The sequence below is a fragment of the Apus apus genome, chromosome 1 (assembly GCF_020740795.1).
Source record: "Apus apus isolate bApuApu2 chromosome 1, bApuApu2.pri.cur, whole genome shotgun sequence".
NCBI lineage: Eukaryota > Metazoa > Chordata > Aves > Apodiformes > Apodidae > Apus > Apus apus.
Window position 1 is genome coordinate 153,511,858 of NC_067282.1, and position 18,209 is coordinate 153,530,066.

The 18,209-nt window shown below is 38.0% G+C and overlaps 1 protein-coding gene across 1 annotated transcript in view; it reads right to left on the bottom strand.

Annotated features, from left to right (window-relative positions):
* Positions 1-15,809, bottom strand: part of MRTFA (myocardin related transcription factor A) — a 78,250-nt gene extending 62,441 nt beyond the window's left edge. Inside the window, exon 1 of the mRNA XM_051624252.1 lies at positions 15,791-15,809. The gene's annotated coding sequence lies outside the window, so the exon portion shown is untranslated. The remainder of the gene's footprint in view (positions 1-15,790) is intronic.
* Between the last annotated feature and the right edge of the window lie 2,400 nt (positions 15,810-18,209).

Here is an 18,209-nt window from a genome sequence, read left to right on the forward strand (position 1 = left end):
CATTTCTAAGAAAAAACAATCAGGGCAAAGAAAATGGAAAAGACTAAAAAGAACCATAAATACATTTCTCAGCCTAATTCTCACACTGGATAATTAATAGGTTCCTAACCTGCCGGGATTCCAACACTATGCATAATGCCTAGGAAGTATCACTAACATTACTTAGAGAATCCAATTTAAAATAAGCCTCATGATGGAAAGATACAAAAAAACTATTCAGCAGGTCACATTCACAGACACTACTTACGCACTTGCCTACTTGTCTAAAGGAGATGCAGCTTCTTCTAGTGAAAATATTTTGCCTACATTAAGGTTTGCATCAGTTTAACTACAAACAGCTATTTGGACTAAAAGACACTGACAAACACAGTCATTTAATAGTGGAAACAAGAAGAGTTTTAACCAGAGAGAAAAATTCTAGGACAGCTCTCCAGTTTGAGTTACTGGCAAGTGAGAAATGGTGCTTGATAAAATTATGAAAGAGTATATGACCTGATTACTTGGAACAGCAGAGGAGTGGGCTCTGTGACCCTGAAGGGTAATTCCAGTTCTGTTTCTTTATGACTCCTTACCTACTTGAACCATTGCTAAATTATACAACATTCTTAATCCACACTAAGGGTAATAAAAAAAGGGGGCTGTGCCAAAGTAATTAGGCTACTTTCCTATATTGATTATATTAGTAAAATTATCTTGACAAAGAAATTGAGGGGAGAAGGGGGCAATATTTCTTCCATTAAGATAAAGACTCTAGTTGCACCTCCATAAAGCAGGGCTCATGTTTCTTTAGTCACAAATGAATAAAGTTCAGACCGCCTCAAGATAACCAGCTGAGGTTCCTCCGTTTGAAAAGACTTTGAAACAAGTGTCAGTTTCTTCTTGGAAGATCCCTAAGGTCAGAACAGCAGAGGGTGCTGTAAGTCCGGACTGAGGTGCAAGGAGCATCCAGATGCAACAGGAAGCTGTAGGTTCCCTCAGGTTCGGTTTTTTGTGGCGTTTTTTGTTTGGGTTTTGTTTGGGTTTAGGGTTTTTTTTTTTGTGCTGCTGGAGTCATCTGAGGCTGGTAAAAGCAGATGGCAAACGGTTAAATATTAAAATTTATCTGTGATCTGTCAGTTTCCCCATAACATCAAACTAAAGCATCAGAGACAGTCCCAGAACCTCAACAGTTACCTATAATCCTCACCACTCTGGGTATACATTACAGACTGATTCATATTGAAGCTTAGATATAAAAAAAATTATATTTTAATACCTATAATAAGGATGTAGGCTGGACATGGATGGCACTATTAAAAAAAATTAATAATAATACTGAATCTAAAACCCTAATATAAGTTTCTGCTATCACACAGGAATGGAAACCTGAGCACTTTGTTAAACATTAGTCATCTTAAATCTGGCAAACATTAGATAGTAAGGAATAACCAGGTAACTGGAAGACAGAATAGCTGTGTGTCTGCACTTGTGTCCCTTTAGGCAAAGCATCAGTGGTGCCATCACCACACCAGTTTAGAGACAGCGTAACACACGTCCAGAATGTAAATGACTGGCAGACCACAAAGATGACTATGATCAGTCTGAGCCACGAAGATAACAATGTTAAGTTTGAGCCTATTTAAATAATCATTAAATAATTTTTATGCAATCATGCCCAAAGACCCCAAATAAGGAGCTGATTTAAAGAATTCTTTTTTTACTTCATTTTGCTCATGCACATGAACGTTTCTAAAGAAAGGTTGATTCATATTCATCATTCAAATGAATGGGTAACTTACAGCATATGATGACAGCAATTAAAAGGGGCCCATTTTACACAACGCATTAATTTCACAGCAAGGCAAACTCTGCTTTGATTAAAGTTGCAGCATATCAAACCTGATACGAGTTTGCATGCATTTTAAACTCTCATTTAGTTTCTAATAGCAATTGGTGGAAAAATGCAATGTGATGATGACAATCTTAGTACATACACTGGAAACTGGTTAACATGGACACACACACCCTCCCTTAAAGTTATTTGTCAATAGTTACATTTTGAAGTAAGCTGGTGCCATAAGAAAGGTTAGGAAACAAGCAACAGGTTGTAAGTTGTCATTCTTGACATGCCCCCCCAAAAAATGAAAACCATCCTTTATATATTTCTTTTCAGTACAATCCTTTAACTCTAGTTTGGCCAACACAATACCACAGTTATTTCAGTACTCGATAGTTAATCACAGGGATAAAAGGCAGCAAAAGGTTATGTTCAAATCTTTTATGAATGGAATAATTCAGTAATGTGCAGCTTACAATTGTGCACTCCTCACTCTGTCTTACAATAGCTCAGATCTTCATGCAGTTAGTAGCTCTGTCATAAAAATTTCCATATTTAAAGCTGACTTCAGGAACATCCCATTTGCTGCTTCGGAAAGAATTCCCACTGCATGATGATGATGAAGCTCAAATAACTTTGTTCAGTCTTTGGATCACATGCAAGATTCTGGTTAAAAGCCAGTGAAGTCATTTTATCACTACTCAGAATATACACATCTCAAGGAACTGTACCAGCAACCAGGGAACTCTTTACACTCCCCAGGAACTTGCTACCTAGATACAAAAGCTTACATTTCCAAATGCCACAGATTCCAAACTGAAATAAAAAGTTCTATTTTTAAAGTGCTGATGATGCAAACTATAAAGCTAGGAATGTTTTCCCCTCACCTCCACCCTCCATCCAAAACCAAAATCTTGATTGTGTTGATTCCAGAACTCATTACAATCTTGAAATTCCAACTGGGGGGGGGGCAATAAAAGCAAGAAAAAATAATTAATTAATTAAATAAAATACAAGTCAGTGTTTGAAGTTCTACTATTCAAACAAAATGAAAAGCCAAAAACTAGAGGAAAAATCTCACAGATAGAAAGCTCTTACTAGGAAATGAAAACAACAGTAAGGAAAAAATCCTACTAGCAGGTGCTTGAAAAAGATAAGATGAAGTTAGAAGGCATTTTAGAGCATGAATGAGAGGTTATTCTTACAAGTACCAAAAGCCAGAACCAAATTTATACTTTATTTAAAATACAAAAAAGAGAAAACCAAACACAAAAACTGCAGCTCTGACATTTGTCACTTCTGAAAGAGCTGAAGAGGGGGACACCTCACTTCTATCAATACACAGACATGCTGTCCCCTTTCTTCCCATTAAATGTAGTTTAACAGTTGGCAACCCTAAAGCACTTCAACTTAAATCCTTCAAAGAGGGAGGAGCTTGGGAGCTGTGTTTTGAAAAAAAAAATAATTAATGGGATCAGCATCAATTTGTCCTAAATTGAGTTTAATATATCCCTAATCCACTAATGTAGCTAAAAAATGCAGCTTTTCACCTGAAAATGAGTGAAGTTTTACATTTATTTCAAGCCAAAACTGATTTTCAGCTGAAACAATTGCTCCTTTTTCAGAACCAACTGGATACAAAGCAAGTTAGACCAGGGAAGTCAAGTTTTATCCACTAGAGAGAACTGAATTATTTCTATGCTAATTTACAGTGCTGCCTTTAAAACAACACTTCTTTTTTTTTCTCTAAATATGCATGGAATAAAACCCTTGTTGTTCATGTAAACCATGCTTCTAACAGAAGTTAGAACAATCCGCTTCTGGTTTGCATTTTGCAAACCTAGCTTGATCTCTAATAGATTCTAAGATTGTTTTTTCAGCAGGTCAATGGAACAACATATCAAAACCCAAATATGCTATCCAATAGATCACTATGTTAAAGAGATCTTCATTTTTTACCATACTCACAGAAAAAAAAATAAAAATTACATAGAAACAATTATTAACATGCAACATATACCAACACCATGCAAACAACATTGTCATGCACAGTAATAAACCAATGCTACCCAGAACAGTAAACAAAGGTTTTAAGTAGAGCAATATTTAGAGGAAATGTAACTTATTAACAACAGTAGCCGTTTGGCCAAATTATAACATCCACTAAATCTGGCAATGCACTCTTACACTCTAAGTGAGCCTAAGTGGCCATAACTCCATCTATGCAAAATGTCTGCAAAAAATCATCTGATATTTCAGGTTTATCCATCTGGGTGATTGCACCTCTGTCTGTGTACTGCACCCACTTTTCTGCCCAGCCACCTGCTAGAAGTCATAAAAAAGAAACTTGTGAACAATAACTAGAATAAAAAAGAAAGTTACATTATCTTTCAAAGTTTCTGTTTGCCATTTAAGCACAAAATTTGCATATAAAGGCCAGCAGCACATCCAAGACTTCTGAGATTTCTGTAACTTGCACAAGTCCCTCATATGGCTGTTCAGAAACAGTTTTAAGTGTTAACTGGATTGTGGATTCTGTCAGAAAAATGTATTCTTCTAGCACTCTTCCCTCTTAATAAAAAAGGGGAAAAAAAAAAAAAAAAAAAGGAAAATAATACTCATGATTCATTCTTTCAATGGACCAAACAGTCTGTTACAGAACAAAGCCAGGTCATATCAACAAGCTATTCAGTCCATATCTTGACTGAATAGTGACCAACAGCAAAAGAATTTTGCTGCTGCAAGATCTCCCTATGGGATAATTAGGTAGTGACATGAATAACACAAAGGCTTCAGGGGAACACAAAAAGAGGCTACATGGGGAGATTAGGTTAAAGTAGATAATGGGAAGAAAACAGCAAGCTTTTGGAATCAGCAAATAAATATAAAGAAAACAAATGGGTCAGATGCTTAGAGAGTCAAGGCAGCAAAAACAACTCTTGGAGAAAAGGCTAATGAGGGAGCTCCCACTGCTAAGTGCTTGGTATAGATCTGCACATCAGCTTCATTTTCAGCAGAATGAAAGCAGGCAGACTGGCACAGGGCTGTTTCCAAAGCTGCACTCTTGAGTATGAATGCAGAATTTTGCCTCAGCTGCGTTTGAGCACGTTTTGAAGGACTGGGCCAGTAATACCACAGTTCTTCAAACAAGTTCAGTAGTCCAGTGAGATGTCAAATAAGCCAACTGAGTTTCTGCTGTTACTATTGTGATTTTTTTTCTGGGTCTACTGCCTTTTCGAAATGCCTTTTCAGCCTGATTTCCACTTTTACTTTTTCTTCCTTGGCTTTCATCACTTGTGTTGTTTTTTACACTTCCCTTTTTTGGTTTCACAAATGTGCTAAATTTTTCTGGTTAATAAAACATGCAGCTCATATTGTTCCTGCTTCACTTCTGTTTTGTTCTGAAGACAGAGTCCCTCCCTGCTTAAGTTATTCTGCTCCCAGAAGTTGTATTCTCCCCTTCAGCTCTTTCTTTCAAATATTAAGAATGTCTTCTCATATTTATTATCAAAGGTGTTGTATTAAATGAGCACAGTCTTATGACCTATATGATTTAAGAACATTTGTCCTCTGGAGTGCAAGCTGTGTAAGGTCTATAAGGATAATTTATTTACCCAGCTTAGGCCATGATTCTCCTAATTCTTCAATGGCTGTTTAGAAACCTTGATGAGTTGACTGGGACAACTGTTTCCAGCTTCCATCTTTCCAGCTGGGCTTCTGGAGATAAACATATTGACCAAGAAGTCCTGAGAAGTTAAGTCTTTCCTCAGATGATTCTAGCTCTCAATAGAAAGGAGATTCAACTTCAGTCTCTAAAAATTTCAGGTAGATTGCCAAACAGACAACTTAATTACCTCACTAAGTTAAGTAACAGTAGCAACCAACAGCAGCTGAAGTCACTAGATGTTATTTTTTTGTTTTGTCTAAAAATGTTGAAAAACTTGTTCTCAACACTGAGTAGGTACTCTCCTTATCTAGAAACTTGCAATACACTTCCATTATTCAAGACTGATCTTTAAAATCTACTATGCATATGTTTCCATCCCGTTGTCATACTTAATTTCTCCATTAATCTTGTGAATCCATTTACGTAAATATCTGCCTGCTTCTTGCTTAATATTTTTTCCAGCAGTGGTTGATCCAGGAGAAAAGAGAGCTGCCACTGATGGAAGAGGTGCAATAAATCTGTATCTCTCGTTAGGTAAGCTAAACTTGCCAGGAAATTGCCTCAGCATTGCAGAACACCACTGCATAACCTAGGACTAGGGTTAGCTGACTTAAGCGAAAGCTACATACAAGTACTCTTTAGTAGGAAAAACTCTAATCCTAAGAATTAAATGCAGGCCTCAGGAGTTTTCATAATTTGGAAGAAACAAGAAACACAGCCACAAAGAAAGTTTTTAAATAAGTAATACTAATATGAAGGCTGATTCCCTAATTTTAACAAGTCTTACTTTATTCTGTGACTTTCCCTGAAATACCAAGCAAAAATTCAGGTACAATAACCCTGAAATGTAAATTCCATGGCTCCTCCCTGTTTGCAAAAAAAGTTAATGTGACTAGAAAACCTATTAGAAACAAAGCACATTGAGGTAAAAAATCTTGTTCAGGCCTTTGTACAGTAACTGTCACATTAAGAAAAAAATTATTTACAACAGCCAGATTAGATACTGTCTTGCCATAAACATCCTGTAGAATACCAAACACCTTGCTAATGTCTAAATCCTACCTCCAAAATTTACAGACCGCCAGAGTACAACTAGAAGACTGATGTATTGTGTCCAAACACCCTCTGAATGAAGACAGAGGGTAGCTATGTATTCCATATATCTGTAGCCCCACCGTAACAACTCTCTTGCCTTTTCTATCAACACCAGGAGGTGAAAAAAGTACTTTGGATCTGTAAGCAACAAAGAATACGACCGTATGTCAGAACTATAAAGTAAAGGTCATTCAGGATCTTTATAGACATACACAATGTTCAGAGCTATTTACAAAATGTTAAGACTCTAAGCTAGGAAAATCAACACCACAAATTTAGGAAAAAAACCAGTATTTTCTGAAACAAACCCAAACTATATTAAGCGATGAAGTCCCTGGTTTACTTGTCTTTTTCAAAGTCACTGATTAAGGAAAAGAAAAAGCATTAAACTTTCAGAAACAAGTCTGTCTTGACTTTTTTGGCATTACGTATGTGCTGCTTTTCAGGCAATGCTGTACAAGAGATTAAGAGTACGCAAATGCAAACCCAAACTCCTAGGCTACTACTAGTTTGTGGTCAGATCTTATAAAGGTTACAGTCAGTCTCTGTTCCCATCCACATCTGTACATATTTCTTAAGTTTCATGACTACAGAATGTTCTAAAGCCTCAGATAAGCATGTTCTGCACAAGTACACCACACTGTCATTAACAGATAATTCTCACTCTAGTATGTCTCACATATCAGAAATGCAACTCAGTATATATACTTCACAGGTAAGTTCAGTATCACAAAAATACTAGTACTTAGCACAAAATCATATAAACATAATGCCACTGTCATTCTCTGGGCAACAGTCTTTCAAGATCTAAAACAAGTATTGGGAAGTTGCAAAGAAGTGTTTTTTCCAAAGTATAAAGAATATGTTTCATTGAAAAAACAATTAACAATAAAACCACATAAATCGGCTAAACACAGGAAATGTACTTAGAACAAGTCCTAGATTTGACTAGGATTGTCTATTCTTCATGAGGTACCCAAGTTTTAACATTGGGGACCAACAAAGGATGAACAGAAAGATAATTTTATCTCTGATGAAGCTCTAAAGTGATCAGTATTTCATATCCAATTCACATCCATCTGCAACCTGCACAGACAAAGTTACCACAGCTCTCTAATTTGCCTTTACTCAGTTACACAGCCTCCTGGCACTCCCTATGTAGTTCAGCAAAATTTATCCATGGGATATGTTTGGGGTGATACCTGATTGGAGTGTTGTCATCTGCATTTCTGGTTCCAGCAGTGTCATGTTGATCCTTTTCTCAACGGTTACAATCCTTAAAGACCTCTCTTTATGTATAGAGAGATATACATTAAAAAAAAAATTAAAAAAAAAAATCCAAGAGAATTGTTCAATTTTAATTGTGTTCAAAATTTTCAAGAAATTTGAATCCTTATACAATTAAAGCTGTGCCTACTGAGAAAACTCAGTTCTTCAATGTGCAATTCTCTGCTTATTCTACAGGCAAGTTGGAACAGCCTAGAATCAAATTACTGCTAGGAGAAAAATGAACACTCAAAGGGGAGAGCAAGATGTGTAGTTTGTAGAAGTAAGGTCCGCCCCTTGATGCTCTGTAAGTAAGAGGGAGGGGGGAGGAAGGGGTCAGAGACACCAGAACTGGCAGTTTTTTCCCCTTTTAAAAGAGAGGGATGACGTCTTGGGTAGACATTCAATCCCCTAAGGGGCTCTGCTGATGAGGCAATTTCATTCCAAGGACAAGGAGACCCAGTATTAACATAAACATGCAGACATCCTCAGCTTTGAAAAAACATGGCCAAAACCATATACATCCTGCTAATAGATCGGTCGCTTTTCTTCAGTCTTTACCAGCCCTTTTTCTTAATAACTGCACTATTCCCCTATCCCTATGAACTCCCCTTGCTGATCACTAAACCTGAGCCACTGTAACAAAGGACTAGAACTTCTTCCAAAGAGACGGTAGCATCTGTTTCTTAAAAACAAACAAAATGCCCTTTCTTCTTCAGACTTTTCCTGTTTTGGATCACACCCTCCACCCAACCTGTCTAGAGGTAAAAAAAAAAATTAAAATTAAGCCATTTTCCCACATCCAGATGCTTAGTTTCAAATTATCTAGGATAGTGGACAAAACTTTTACAGTCAAATATTTCTTGAGTAAAAGATAAAGAGAATTAAGTCTTTCCTCACTAGATTATTCCAGCTCCCAACAGAAAGAAAATTCAATTTCAGTCTCTAAAGAGTCTCGAGTAATTTGCCCAACAGACAATTTAATTATCTTAACAAACTAATTCCAACAGTTCTGTCCCCAGAGCACCCTTCCCTTATTCCCCATCTTTCTGCAAGGCTCATCATCATTTCTCATTAGGTCATGTAAGTAACTGCATGTATTTGCACCAAGGCCAAAAATATATTGAGCTTTGCAACAAAGATACAGACCAGTTTCTAGATTTAAAAACCCCTTGTAGCAAGTCAGAATGCCTCTCCTGCCACCATAGTTTTCATGAAGATGAGTAACTGGGTGCACAGAACTGCTTTAGCACTGTTTTCTGACCCCTCCAATATTCAGTAACTTCAGGGCTTCTCTAGCACTCAGATGCAAGAACTCCCCAACAGCTGCTCAACAGCTGAGAGAGAAGCATGGCAGGTTTTAGCAACGTTTCTTCCTTCTCCCACACAAACACATCTGGGACTTCAAAGAAGGTAGCAGAAATCCATTTGGCAGCTTTAAATAATACAGGAAAATCCCTTATCGTGATTTCCATCCTCCTCGCATCAGTAGTGTGTTACAAAAGGACAAGAATCAGCTCACTTGGGCTCCTTTCATGTTCAACTGCCACCTGTGCAGCCCTAAATTTGCAGCCAGACTAGGCAAAAATTGCAGGCCTAAATGTTCATTCTTACTGTGCAATCCTTATGGAAAGGAACTGCAGTAATACGCTATAGCCCAAGAATTTAGAGACACTACGGACCTTAATAAGTCACTTTAACACCTACCTTGAATACCTACATTCATCATAAATGAAGGCACCATCCATTTTCAGCAGAATATATGCTTATTCTTGTGGTGATACGTGGAAATGTAAGTGGAACCAGTATGAGGAAAGATGAAAGGACATCTTTCCTATAATGTCCAGGAACATCACTTAACTCCCTGAAGTATGTACATGTGCACTTTCAGTGACCAGGAACAGACAAATGAAATCTAAAGCATTAACCAGGATGATGCTTATTTGACCTGCAAGGAAGATGAAAACTGCACTTGCAAATGTCTTTGGACAGGGATTCCTTCATTACACTTAGTAATGTCCTGACTGTGGCAGAGGGAGAGTTACAGCCTGCAGAAGTGGCTGACAATACACCAATAGGAATGAATTACAGAAAACTTGAAATTTTCACAAGGAAATCCACACATTACAGAAGCACGCTACCACCCAAAGCTAGGATTCTGTTTGCTAAGTACTAGCAGCAAAAGACTATAGTGAAATGGTGCGATCTTTCTTTCCTGGAGCAGCCACTCACTGTTTAAGTAGAACAGACTGAGAATCCTGCTGAATGACATTCTCCCTTTAAAGAACCAGACTTTCTTTCCCCATTATTAACCTTAATATTTAAAACAGCAAAACCAGCAACAGAAGTCCTAGCTCACACAGACAAAACAGCTGCCCAGATCTGGACCTGACTTGTTCAGCAAGCAGTTTAAATTCATGAAAAAGTAATGTTTTTTAAATAGCTGTTGAACTATATGTCTAATGTTCATCCATCACCCCTGAACCTTGAAACATCAAAGACAAACTGAAATAAGAGAGAAACCAGAAAGGAGAAACAGAAGAGAGAGTAGTATTACAAACCAGTGGTTGGAGAAGAGCATTATAAACTTGTTAACTTGATCGGAAGCAAACAAAAACTGTGCTGAGAGCTAACTTGCTAAAGCCATCACATTAAAGCTGCCTTTGGCATCACTCCTTCCAGCTCAAACTATTCCCCCATCACTATTTAGAAGTTTGTTTGAAATCTTTCAAAAGATTACCACTCCTCAGCTGTTTAGTAGCTCCCATCAGTAACAGGCCAGTCATTTCTATCAGAAATTTTCAGACAGCATGCTAAATTTATAGTCTCCTGGGACATAAAGTCCCTTAACATAAATCTATCCAAGAGAGACTGGTTGTTTTTATTTTAACAACCATTCCCCTTACTCACACACAAGAGAAAAACAGCATGCCTCATTGGAATGTGTGTGAAGGACAGATCAGAAAAAACTACAGATTTCCTGTCTTGGTCTTTTCGTTTCAATACAGACAATCTGCTTCATGGGTTATAAGTTCTGAATAAGGCAGTAAGCACCACTTGGTAATTAAATGTAACTCTGAGTCACACTGTTCCAGAAGTCAGATATACACTAGGGAAAAAAACAACAACAACCAAACCAAACAACAAACAACCAAACAAACCCTGATAAAATAATTTCAGAATAATCCTGTCTCTCTAAAACTGTTTCTTGGGAACAAAACACTACCTGTTTTGGTAAGCAAACATGCCCAATTTCTTAAATTACATTATTTGAACTAAACATTATCCATGTTTTTAAAGTAACAGTAGCAAGAAGACAGCTATAAAATCTGCAAAATCACCTTAATAATTTATATTTGAAATAAATCCTGAGTATGACTGCATTCACTGTAATGACAATCCAGGATGGGAGAGGGAGAGATAGGAAGGGAGACAGAAACATACAACCTAAAAAAAAGAGCAATCACCTACACAATTCTTTAGCATAAAATCAGGTGCCCTAATAAACATATTACTCTTGTCTTTTAACAGTAAATGATCATAGGCATGTAAGCACTAAATTAGCTTCTTAGAACCATTTTAAAAGTTCAACTCTGCAATTTGTGAGTACAATCACTAACAGTTTATGTAGCAAACTAATCCCGTGCTTTGTAAAGCACTCGGTCTTTACAGTAACAGGAGCACCTTCTGATACCTAAAGCACATGCCTGCTACATGACTTCGAGTCATACTGAAATTCCACACATTCCAACTAGTCTCTTTAGCCCCAGCACACACGGTACTTTATAGAAGGCAAGCATCCCAGATCAAGCAAACCCCAAAAATTGACAAGTAGGTACAAGTTTGTCCAAACCTGTAATCATAAAAATCAACAGTTCATTTGAAAGAATATTACCTCATCTTAAACAAATGTACAGCAAGAAAAAGTCAGGACCATCACAGGCTTCTAACACAACAACTTCCATTACCTCTGGACAAAGATAACTATGAATTCATCTGGGGAAAATGGGTCAAGAGAGAGTGTAAATAAACCAGTGGAGCAATTATCATAATTTCAAATGAAAGTTACATAGAAGGACAATTTTGATCAGCATTTATCAAACTGCCTAAGATTTGTGTAGTCATCGTCTGTCTTTTCTCTGTTTTTGTAACCACAATCATCAGGGCCTTGCTCTAACCCTGCCCTAAGGGTTGGGAAAAGTTATCCTGGCATGTTAGTACAGCCAACTGCAAAAAAATCAAGAGACACTTGAGAAGAACTTCATATGACTCTGTAATGACCCTTTTTTGGCTTTCGTGGACACGAATGAGTCAGTCACAGGTAATCACTCAGAGTTAAAGAAAGTTGAGGCCTTGATGATCATGGGTAAAAAAGGAGGAGGAATGCAAATTTTTGGTAGGAAATTCAGTGAGAAGCATACGACAAATAACTACACCTTAAATTTTCCATTAAACTTGATGTCTGAACAGAACCTAATAATTGTGTTAAAATATTTTACTAACACCTTGCTACATAAGTTTTCCTTCCACTTAATTGACAAGAAATTGTTTTCTATCTATCTTGTATGTTCCAATACATCACACATATCCTTAATAGTTTTTTTTGGATCTTAATTTAGTGTAACTTAGTAACAAATATTCAGTCAATATGTCTAAGGTCTTTACAGCCATCTGTGTAGGTGTACCTAACCTTGCAGGTACACACACCTGCAATAATGTGTAGCTGTGATAAGAGACAAGAGTATGAAGAGGAGCTTGGGTCTGAAAAAGAACAGAACCAACAAGAAAACCCCCAGAAACTGTCCCTTGCTGCTCTTCAGTTCTCTAGGGACAGGAAGGGAAAAAAAAGGAAAAAAAAAAAAGGGGGAATTCACTGTCCTAGAATGTATGGCAGTATGTGCATACAAGACTATACTCTCAGTTCTCACATGAGATACACAATTCCACGATGCTTCACATGCCAAAGAAATTTCTATTTTAACTCAACTAATAGTTGATGTTCCAGAACCACTGCCTGAAGTAACAAATTCAGTACAAATCCATATAATGTCTTTCTACAGATAAGTCTTCTGTAAGCAAAAGTTACACAAAGGGTTAACCTGCTAGAAGCACTCAGCATAAGGAGTGAGTTCAGCTATGAGTCAGCAAGGCCTGTCTAGAGCTGCAAACAGGAGACCCTTTGACACAGATAGGCAGCTTCCAGCAAGTCTCTTATTTACCATCTCCTCCCCTCCCACTGCCACTCAGCTTGAATCTTCCTCATACCTTGAATCTGGCAAGTTGTCACAGAAACAGTTTCACTGCACAAGATATGCTTCTACAACCACTTTGGATTGCTCAAATGTTTCAGCAGATTGCCATCTCAACTGACAGATAATCTCTAAAGATTTTAATATGTTTGAAGCCAAAGGCAAAACAACAAAGATAAAGAATATTAAAAAAAGGAGCTTTAACAAGCTCAACAGCTTTCAACAGCTGTGCAACCTCTACCCCAAGATAACTGAAAAGTTCCCATTTGAGGGAGTAAGTTTATTAATTTCAAAAAGCATCAGCTACATTTCTCAACAGCTCACTAGTCCAAGTTCCCTTTTATACAGCTCACTAAGCCAAGTCTCCTTTTATGCTGTGACAGTTTACAGATAACCATATTTCAACAGTACTTTTTTGTCCCATAATACTTTAATGAAAGTACACACAAACAACACAACAACATATTGCAGCCTAGGAGAAAAGAGCATTGTATAGCTCTGAAGATAAGGAATATTTAGATAGACTAGATCGGGGACTTTGGACTTTATGCCTTGTCTGAAAAGCTGCACCTCCAGCAGTAAAATTCCCACTATTGTGCTGAGCCCTGATAAAGAATCAGCTCTAAAGAGACCCACCTAATGAGTCATTTCCGGGAATATCCTTATTTTGTTGGCAAAAGGTATGGGCACAGGTGTTCCTTGTCAAATACTTTTTAAACCCAACTATTTTACCTGTTTCAGTCAAGCGGAGTTGCAACCCACAATGATACAGATTCAAGGTTGAGTCCGTAAAAACGACATTATCCTGATACAGGAAAATAATCTACTTCTGTAAAATATTCCAAAGATATGAACGTTTCAACCTACCCAAACAACTGAATCATATAAGAACTACCATTTTGTAACAGAATACGCTTTTCTCTGACCATAACAAATGCTGTTTTGATGTCCTTGTATCCATTAAAAGTGCTGCTAGAAGTTTAATTTTCCTAAAAAGGTACTCTTACCCATTCCCAACACTAGTATCCCTTTCTGTGTGGTATCAAAACCAAACTGCTTCTTCCCAATTCAAGACCTTTAATTGTGTCTTATTCACTAAGAGAGGAACCCTGCCTCCAGTAAATTCACAATCTCACCTTCAAATGCCCAGCCGTCAGGTTTGGAAAACAAAGGCTCATGAACTTTCCCCATGCTGCCTTCAAGCCTTCTAAAAGTTTCAAAACTGCCTCAGTTAAATTTCACCCTTGCCTTCATAACTATAAAATGCCCAAGTCTACCACCAGTTGAGATGTGTTGAGATCACAGTCTACTATGCTGACAAATATTCCAGTTTCTTCTCTTTTATTTACCGCCACTACCTTTATCTCCCTCAGTTAACTTTAATCTTATATTTAGAGGACTGCAAACCTTAAGGATTATAAGCTTTTTGCCCTGTTTTTGCAGCTTCTAGTCTCTCCATTTTTAAGGCCTGTAAACATGATTGTTATTACATAATGTAGTATAATGTATATGAATGAAGAAACTCAGTTTATCTTCTCAAGAAACAGTACTTTGGGTAGCAAAACAGCGGTAACACTGTTCAGAAAAGGGCAAGCTCAGTTTCTGGAGGTAAAGAACCAGGCATGTCAAGTGATGTAAGGTATCCCTCCAGTCCTAAATGTCCTAGAGTTCACATGCTCTAAATCTCTTTAACATATTGACTATTTTCTCGCAAGAAAGAAACTCCAAAGCTCCCCAGCATTTCCAGTATGTTGTGCCATGTAACTCAATGGGATGCAAATAAGACAACACACGATGCTAAACACCTTAAGGCCCCCAGGACCAACTATGGTCAAAACCATAGTATTTTGCAAGTAAAGTTGATAGCAATAATTCAGATTCTGTCAAGACCAAGGGCCAAGAGCCACCAATGTATACCCCAAAAAGGAGAGTGAAGGGAATCACCAAGAGGAATTGTAAAACAGAAGCCAGCAGTTACCAAATTGTTTCATCAGTCTGTTACAGGGTGGAGCTGAAAGTTTCAAGGCTTTCATGGCAGACTGGTGATACTGCCTGAGCTTCACACAGTTCACATTCTTCCAAAACCAGGAATTCTGGTCACCAAGTGACCCTGTATTTTACCACTCCACTGTCACTCACCAAACATTTCAAGGGATTTGTACCATAGTTGTCCATAAGCTACCTGCAACTCAAGAAACATAGGCAGGTAATTCTCACTCTAGGATTAGAAGACTACTGGGATAGTCTCCTTCTAACAAGTGTGACAGAACTTTTCAGATATTTGCAGTGAGAAAGTGACTCACCCTCGGTAAATACAGACCAAGGTGGCAAAGAAGAATTTACAGATGGCTATAGTTTGATGATGACCTAACACTTTCTTTCACTGACTATCTCAGCTTTGTACAACTTCGACTCACTACAAAGCACACGGAAGTTGCTTTTGGTATTCACCTAAATCAACAATCTACAGCATTTACCACTGGAGCTCTCTCTTCCACAGCCAGTAACACCACTCCTTCCCACTGAATGACATATATCAGTTTTGCCAATACCAGATTATTGTTCTTCATACAAATAAGACGTTGTAGGAAGCAGTAAGAAGCAGCCCGGGCACGAGAATGCATACCATGACAACACCACAGTGTTTCCTTGGTGAAGAACATGCTACATGAGACCTGAGTGCCCTGTACCACTCACCATTCTTCCTTTCACTGAGGGGAGGAAGGTTGGGGTTTCGGCCATGATGGAGGCTGAGGGTCAGCTCGGGCTGCAAGGAGAGCTCCTGCAGCTCATTGGCAACAGCTTCGCTCTGAGGGCTGGGGGCCGCCGAAAGGGACACCAGCACCGGCTCGTCGTCATTTTCGCCAGCCCCTCCTCCGTCCAGCCCATTTCCAGCAATGACGGAAGGGGGCAGGCACACCACGCCGGAGAAATCCACTTTGGCTTTCGTGATGGCAACCTGCAAGGGAAACCAGAAAAAACACACACCATAAATCTCACAGGAGAGTCTTAACCAATATGTCCACTTCATCACGGCATCTCCATATTCTAGAGAAACATGCTCTTTAGCCCACACAGGGTGTGCATTATCATCATCAACTCCAACCCAACTAGTGATTGAAACTTGCTAGACTCTGTGGTTTATAAACTTGCATAAACCTCCAACAGCGTTGCTGCAGAAACTACTGGTGAAACAACAGATTATTATCATTTTCTTGAAAAGTAGGAGAACATTCTCAATTTTTGGTACTTTAGAAACCCAATCTTGAGAAGACAAAGATTGAGTTATTCCAGTGAAGTCAGCCAATGTAAAACCTTGCTGAACTCTTGGTTACTGTCCTTTTATACCAACAACAGTGTTTTAATAGGAAAACTGTCAATTTAAAATCTGGTCAGGTGAAGTAATCCTTCATAATAAACCTGGAAGGACAGCTGAGTAAAACAAATGAAGGTTTTTAAATAAAATAATTTGCATTTAAATAGATCATTCACTTGGCCCATTCTCTCTTCCCCATTCACTATCAGTGAAAATGAATGCATGAATATTCCACATAAAGGAAAAGGCTTTCCTGTCTAAAACCACAGCCTTAGTAACTGAAATGTACAATATATAAAGGGCTTTAATGAAATAAGCAATTTTAAATGTTTCATGATATTTCTGTAATTCTTTAAATAAGTATTTGAAAGCCACCACTATGTTATAATTAAAATTCTTTTATGTTCAGTAATTTAAACAGAAACAAACCAGCTGGAAGTCTCCACTGAAATGGTTACTGTGTCAACATTTAAACATTAACAGACATTATACAAGGGCAATCATATTTAGTTTTGATGAATGAAGATAGAAGTCTCCTGCTTCCAAGTATGCTGCAGTTTCAACCAGTCTAAACTCAGAAGGCTACCACTACGTAACTCCACTGCACTGTAGTCATTTATCAAGCAAAAGTTATATCCAGAGGCTAACCTTCAAAATATGCAGGTAAAGCAAGCAGCAGAGAAGTAGTAAAAACCATCAGGATAATCCTCTAGAAACCAATCAGGACATGTAAACTGGAGCAACATTTTTAACAATACTATTTTCTATGAAGTATTCCTCACTCAGCACTCATGATTAACTTAAATGAGTGTGACAACATTCAACACATGTAATAGCTGATAAAGTAGCCCAAATAGTAATTTCCCCACTTCCATTTCAGTTTGGTACTTCAATTCATTAGTAATGTGTTCTCTGTAATACTCAGAATGAAGCTGTAAGTGGTAGTACATTTGTTTCAAAAGTCTGTTCTGTGTATATTCAAGACAACAGTAAGAATTTACTGGTAATAAATACCCACTCTTTCATCCATGTTGTCATACATTCATTCCCAGCACCCTATGTCATAATTTGAAGAGAAGAAAGGAAAAGAAGGGTGGAGGAAAGAAACAGAAAACAACAAAAACCACCAACCGAAGCTGGTACTTGTTACAACAAAACAAAGTCAAACCCTGCTGCCACATGAAGTATTTGCTTTACTTCAGTTACAATTTGGCTAGAAAAGTGCCTACCCCCTCCCTCCTTAATATATTTCCTGTCCAAAGCAAATGTATTGTAATAGTAATCTGCAGAGAGAAAAAAATGTGATTGTGCCCTTCTTGTCTTTACAATGGATACAGAAAGCCTGGACACACATATCCTTAAACCCCAGACTTAGAATAAGCAAGTTCAGTAAGCTGCAACAATCCTTGCAAAGATTGGAAAGAGTTAAATCAGGACCAATATAACTAGCCTCAGGTCCTCTCCCTTGTGGCAGTGTGTGGCCTGTGGAAAGGGGCTAAAAGCAAGAGTAATGGCTCAGTTAGGGGGCTGGCTGGCAAGACGTTCTGCCACCATCTTAGAGGAGCCAAAGCAAATTTGCTTTATTGAAGGAGGAGTACTGGAGACATTACACTTCGCTTACTACCACATGATGCCTAGTACCAGATCAGATCATGCAGGAGGACAAGAGCAGCTAGGCCTGAATCCACAAAGAGGTGACAGACATATCTAACACCTATCCAGCAAGGATCTGGAATGGCAGGAGACTCAACCTTCCTCCTCAATCTACCCTAGAAAAGAGCTCCTTCCTCTTTACCCAGA